Genomic DNA, 6,541 nt, shown 5'->3' with positions numbered 1-6,541 from the left:
CACATACTGTGTGCTCTATTGTTTAAGAAGTGAAAGATGAGGCATTCCTAAAATTTAATTGGTGGTTCATAGCTGGTCTCTCAGGTCCTCCAATACAGATTTTCTAAATAGATGCCTATCACATCACTTCCTCTCCTTCTCCTCACACACACAGGCAGAATATAGACAAGTTTTTATGAAGAAAATCAAACTATTTTTTGGTTTGATTAGTGTTTTTTCACTGATTCCCAGCAATGTCCCTTTCTTGGGTTTTGCCAGTTAAAATGATGCATTCAAGGTTCTCTGTATCCAAGTTGTTAATAACTCTGGTACAAGTTACAGCTTCTTCAGAACAAGTTATAGTGTTCTATACTACCCCAAATGCACTTTTTCACTATTTTTATGCTTGCAAAATAGTCTATAACTTTTTTTTTAAATATATGTTCCAGCCATTCAAATTGTCCAAGAAAACCTCCAAAATGCCATTCATAGCACATTTCTTTTCATCAGGGAAATTTTTAATTCCTCTGGTTTGTTTCCCAGGCTGCTAGTATAAATACAACATTATGTATATGGGCTTGTAATGCATTTATTCTCTCAGTATCCTTTGCCAATTTTGTCAGCATAGAATCCCTCTGGCTGCTCACACTCGTTGCCATCCAAGAGGATTAATCCTTGCCAGTGAAACCTTCCAACCACCACTGCTACAATGTGGACACCTGTACCACAAAGCCAAGAAATCATAATTGTAGCAGCTGAGCACCCAACAATTCGTACTGAGTAATTTTTGCTTTTCCAGCATCTCAGGGTGCCATGGCATTGCAGGGGCTGGCGGATCCTTGGGGCTGGCAGTGGTGGGGACTGCTGGTGGTGCCAGGACCTGTCCCCTCACCCTGAGGGCACAGGCCACCGGGGACACCCAGAGCAGCCCCAGACCCAAGGGGCATTGGGCATCGCCGTGGGGCCAGGCTGGGCCAAGGCCAGGCCAGGTGAGTGCCTGCAGGTCGGGGCTGGGGCTCGGCTCAGCAGGTCCATGGCCAGGCAAGGCTGCGACACCACTGGAGCTGTAGCTCCAGTGGGGACCAAGCATGAGAGCCTCAGCCTGTCAGCCAGACCTCACCTCCAAGAGCAGGGATGCTGTCAGGGCCCTGACACAGGGCTGAAGAGTGGGATTGTGGTATAACACAGAAAGGGATTTTTACTCAAACTTCCACAGGATGCCAATCTGTTTGTTCCAAAGCATCACAAACAGAAATTTCCATATCTTACAGTCCTGGAGAATCTTGCTGTCGTATGTTGCATTTTTGCCCTGGATAGATTCTATCTTCATGTTCTTAGCTGCAAGTCCTTAATAATTAAAATTCAGATTAAAGGCCTCCGGGAAATGAAATGGTTTGTGAGAATAGTTACAGTTCAGTCAGTCTTGGGAATATCTGCACTACAGTTATGCCATTCTAACAAAAGGCGTTCTCATGGAGGACAGTGCTTGTCTAACGAACATATTTTACATCTTAAATGTTTTATTTCCTATAATAAATGGCACATCTGCACATTGTTTTGAGTAATGCTGTCAGAGAGCACAAGAATTATTATTATAGCTTAATTATTAATAATACAAGAGGAACTGGAGAGACTTGGATGGGTAGCTTTAAAGAGATACACTGATCAATCAGGTGTATTCAGGATAATGTCCAAATTTTCCAAAACTGAGGCACTTGGAGAACAATTCTGAGGTGTGAATATGAGGGGAAGAACCTTAGAAAAAAGGAACCTTAGGAAAAAGTTTTACTTCCTCCTCATTCTTAGCCCAGACCTTTATTCATTCTCCTTTTCTTCTTTTCCTTGGGAAAAGCATTAAAGAGAAAAAAAGCATATAAATAATTATAACAAATGAATAAAGCATTTACCTGATGGTTTTCTTCTGAGTGCTTCTTTTTTTTTCGGATCTTCAGCCCCTCGCTTCTCTGAGCTTGCCCTAAGCATGCTGATGCATCTATTTATCACTCCATTTTGCCCCCAGTTTTGCAGTTCCTTTCATGCAGCAGTTCCTTTACTAATTCACGAAGTAAAGGATTTGAGGGATGTTTATTTCAGGGACAGTGGCAGAAGAAGAAACACTGAACAAAATATTTAGAGCCTCAGCAGAGCCTTCAGCCCTGCAAGTGAAAATACTAAGAGGAGAGGCTGAATGAATGGCGGAGGGCGAGCTCAGGATGCTACTTGTCAGCGAGAGGAGCTATTAGAAACACATGGGGATGCTATTCAGCATTGCCATATGTGTCTCACTGTATGTATGAAAAAGATCATATAAATCGGCAAAGGATTCATAACTGCTTATCCTAGAGGGAATGACATTTACAGACAGTTTCTCTTCAACATAGAGAAGTGATTTTTTAAAAAAATAATCAGTGTCTTTTTCTTTACAAGAAAAAATAACAGTTGTCCCCTGCCAGCATTGTTTCTTACCTAGAAATCAGATTCTGTGATTTACTTGTTTCTACAAATTAGAAACAAATTTCATGCCGCACAAAGTCTCTAAACACATTACTGAACCTGTCAAGTACATCCCCATGGGTACATTGAGGCTCTAAGCATAGAGTGAGTGGGTAAAGTATGTTCAGGTTCATATGCCTTACTCTTCATCTTCAGTAGCTGAACACTTGTCTTTCTTTTTGGAACAGACCATATCTTTTTAATACATTCACACTTCTTAACATTATATTTGTGTTTGCCATCATTTAAGTAACCTGAAGTATTAATCTCACCCTAGATAAAAATACCTACTATGTTTTTTGATGGACAGGTTGATGTTACTTGTGATTGCCAGTTGGTAGAACAGTGTGTCCTATCTCTCCTTCTAGACCGGGTGTTCCTGTTAGTCATGTTAGAAACACAAATTCACACATTTCATTCATTGTAGTTTCTCTGTGAAATAGCAAATATATCTTAAAAGGTATTTTCATGCAGTTGTAATTAGCAACATAGTTAACTTTTCCGTTTTCATTTCTGTCAGAAATCATGGCCGACGGTGAAACACAGTTGTTCCACTGATGCTGTGGGGAAAAGTACATGTTGCCCAGTCAGTCAGGTGTTCCTCTTAAAACAGATTTATCTGGAACTTATCTGACTAAATGTGGGTGTCCACAAGTTAGATGAAATGAATCCACCTTAAGTGGCTAGTGACTATATACAGTTATTTCTATCTACTGTGCAGGGTAGTTATGTTCTTGGAACTCCTGCTGCAAAAGTGCCTTTTGTCTGATTCTGCTTCATTACAATACCACTACCATAGTGTTGCTGCCTCAGTGGCACTTAGCTACAAGAAGTTCCGTTGTTCACTGTCAGACCTCTGCAGCAAAAGACACAGTGAATCTTAGGGACAATAACAAAAAGATATGGGGCCATAAAGTAAGATATGAGGCCATCTTTACAAATTAGATTGTCTTGTAAAGTCTATTTCTTTAAGAACTGTGAAAAATGTTCCCTCCCAATGGATTAATAAAAAAATTTTAAAACAGAAGGTCTGTAAAGGTATTTTTAGGAAGCTATGTAAAAAGTCAAAGCACACCAAATTAGATGGAAAAGAGGCATTCTGTCTTCTGAATATGCTGAAATAAACACTTTCCCAATTAAATTAACAGTATTAAAATAAAATAGCTTGACAACTACCACAGACAATTAAACCTGCAGATTCTAACAAGCCATGCATATCAGGTTATAGTAAAATGTAACATTTTCTGTAGCTCAGACAGAATTTTCTCTTCTCAGCCAGATGATCCTTTTTATTTTGTTTAATACTGATGTCTGCAGTTTTGGATAATATAGTACTTCAGACTTCCCATGCAAGAAAAGACAGTAATCACAAGTTCCAAGCAAGAGAGAGAGAGGAAAACAGAAATGATGAAACACAATAGTCACTTGCAGCAGCTTACTGCCAGCGGGAAGATATACCTGCTAACTGCGTGCCATGGCAGAGGATTCTTAGAGAAACGTAGTCTGCTGAAATTGAGCTGCAGCTGGTTTCTTATGCTTTGTTGTGCCTTCTGTTAGAAAAATGATGCTCGCAGTTATGCTGTCAGCAGCTGTACCCCGGGCCCATTCAGCATGCAGAATTCATATGGGGTGTCTCCCCCGTAGCCCTTCTAAAAGCTTCAGCTTCTGTGCAAGCAGTGGGAGCAATTCAAGCATTTCAAACATCGGTTAAGTCTTTCTCACTGGAAGATAGACTATATTTCCATCACAGTGTTCAATATAATAACACACTTGACTGAAGATTGATGAAAAATCACCCATGCAGAAAGTACCAAAACCCAACAGCTATCCTTTTGACCAATAAGGTTTAACCAATATACGGATCATTTCTATTTGAAGGAAAACTGAAAAGTATAAATCAGGCATATTCTTTAGTATAATCTTGTTTCTTTATAAAGAATGTATATAGAATCTCATTTCTCTGAAAACAGTAGAAAGATATAAGAACAGGAAGGTTTTTTTGCTCACAGTTTTCAAGACAGCCTTGCACACAGTCCTGTGTCACTTGGAGTGCTGTCTCTACTTCCACTCAGACTAAAGTTGTTTTCTGCTGCCCTTCTTTTGTCTTTGTTGCTTATGTAGTGTATTTTGTCTCTGATACAGGCAACAGCAGAGTCTTAGCAGATGCATTTGCAATCGGCTACCAGGGAAAGCCCCAACCTGCTTGGCCTCACAAGCAGCCTGTATTCTTGAGCGTTGACTTCCATCATCTCTGGCAACCTTAATCCAAAATTGATCTTACTTGCTTCTTTGATTCAGCCTGGAAGAGGAATAGCTAACATTCCAGTCAGTTTTACTGGCTATTCATGGAAGACACGATTAGCAGAAGCCAGTATCACTTCCAGCAAAACACAGTGTTTATAATAATTTGTTGAAATCACACACCCACAAAACTGTGAATTTATTTAAAGAAAAGATACTTTGAAGATTTTGTCTGCATTGATTTTTAACCTTTTTTCTATTTATTTACATTTGGAGAAAATAAAAAGGTAAAAAAGAAATCCATTTTGTATGTGACTGTGATACTGTTTGGTAATGAGGTTTCTTGCTTCAGGAAATGTGATCTTTGTTCTCCTGGTGGCATTCTCTATTTTTTCCTCTATTCCTTCTCACACAACAGAACATTAATATTATCTGACAGAGAAAAAAGGAAATTGCATTGTGATGCCTTTTCATAAGCATTATTTTTCTTACCACTAAATGAGCACTAGAGAGAAGTTATGTTGCAGTAGTTTAGACTGGTTTGTGTGGGTAGCTTTTAATTAAGGTATGACATTCAATTCAACAAGGCAGTAATCTAGTTCTTGAGTGTATGAAACACTGTCAGAGAAAGACCCCTATGGTCAAGGAACCTTACAGAACATTTTTTGCATGCCTTTTTCATTGCCTGCTCTCACATCTCTGTTTAAAGCATTTTATCATGGACTTTTTTTTTAATATAAACATATAAACACTAATATAACTTTATTCACATGAATAGGGCCACTGAAGTTTGATGGAACGAAAGCTGTGTTTAATTATATTCATTATAGGCGCTGGCCCTCTGCTTGTGATGAGCTCCGTAGGTACATTTACTGCATTTGAAAGTCTTAGGATGATGACATTAAAAACCAAATTCGTATGTGTGTATAAATCTTGCATGGGTTTCTCTCTCTACTGACGTATTAGTCTAGATGTGGTAAAGCTATCTGTTCCGCTTAGGCCACAAATACCATTCCAGTTCAGCATTCTGTCAAGTAATTGCCGTTTATTGTATGTTTGAGGAGCAGCTTGGTATTTTTAGAAACTTTATGGAGACAGGACCTCTAGACGAGACTCCCCTCACCCAGCTGTCGACCTGGGTAAGCAGCTACCTTCGCCTGTGCTAGCCACTCCGGCTTGCCTTTATAGGCAACGGAAAAAACGGCCGCGCCTCGGACGTGACTCAGCGGAGCTATCCCTGCTGCGCCGTGGGACGCGCGGGGCCGGCTCTGAGGGGCGCCCCTTCCCTCCCACCACCCGCAGCGGCGACATTTTGTCAGGTGCACCTTCGTACGCACACATGCATCGCTGCACGTCGGCATTTTGTCAGGCATCTGTACACAGTTACACACATACGTGCGTGCGCACGCACTTACCGAGACGCGAGGGGGCCGCAAGACCGGGCAGGCCCCGCCGCTCCCCGCAGGCCCCACACCGCCCCCCGCCCCGGCCGGCGAGCGCGGCCCCGCCCCCTCCCGTCCGGGAGGCTCCGCCCCTCCTCTCCGGGAGTTTTGGGCGGTGCCTTTCGCCTCCGCCGCGTCCACCCCTCCCATTGGCGGCGGGGGGAGGAGCGCGTGACCGAGCGGCGCGTGACGTAGGAGGAAGAAGACGCCATTGGGGGGGGGGGGAAGTAGGGCGGCCGGCCGTGGGGACGCTCTGGCTCTCACCTCCCCTCGCCTTCCCTCGCGGCCTTGGCGGCTGCTCCCCCCTCCCCTCGCCCCGCTCCGCTCCGGTTCCTTTCCGCGCCGCGAGCCCCCTTCCTCCCCCCGTCCCGCCGGGGGCGGCGGCG

General features: G+C 42.7%; 1 long non-coding RNA gene across 4 annotated transcripts; it reads right to left on the bottom strand.

Annotated features, from left to right (window-relative positions):
• Positions 1 to 314: 314 nt before the first annotated feature.
• LOC112964106 lies at positions 315 to 6,192 on the bottom strand. Of its 4 annotated transcripts, XR_003252861.1 has the most exons (6): positions 6,129 to 6,192; positions 3,931 to 5,145; positions 2,970 to 3,032; positions 2,764 to 2,851; positions 1,887 to 2,032; positions 317 to 698 (listed from the first exon to the last, which is right to left on the bottom strand). It is a non-coding gene; the product is annotated as an uncharacterized LOC112964106 (long non-coding RNA). The 4 variants fall into 4 exon arrangements; XR_003252858.1 differs by having other exon boundaries at positions 315 to 698; positions 1,887 to 2,851; XR_003252860.1 differs by lacking the exons at positions 317 to 698; positions 1,887 to 2,032 and adding an exon at positions 711 to 1,820.
• Positions 6,193 to 6,541: the final 349 nt, after the last annotated feature.

Source organism: Apteryx rowi, unplaced genomic scaffold (genome assembly GCF_003343035.1).
Source record: "Apteryx rowi isolate R43461 unplaced genomic scaffold, aptRow1 scaffold_185, whole genome shotgun sequence".
In the NCBI taxonomy this organism is placed as follows: Eukaryota; Metazoa; Chordata; class Aves; order Apterygiformes; family Apterygidae; genus Apteryx; species Apteryx rowi.
Note: the sequence above shows the minus strand (reverse complement) of the source record. Positions and strands in the feature narration are given on the sequence as shown.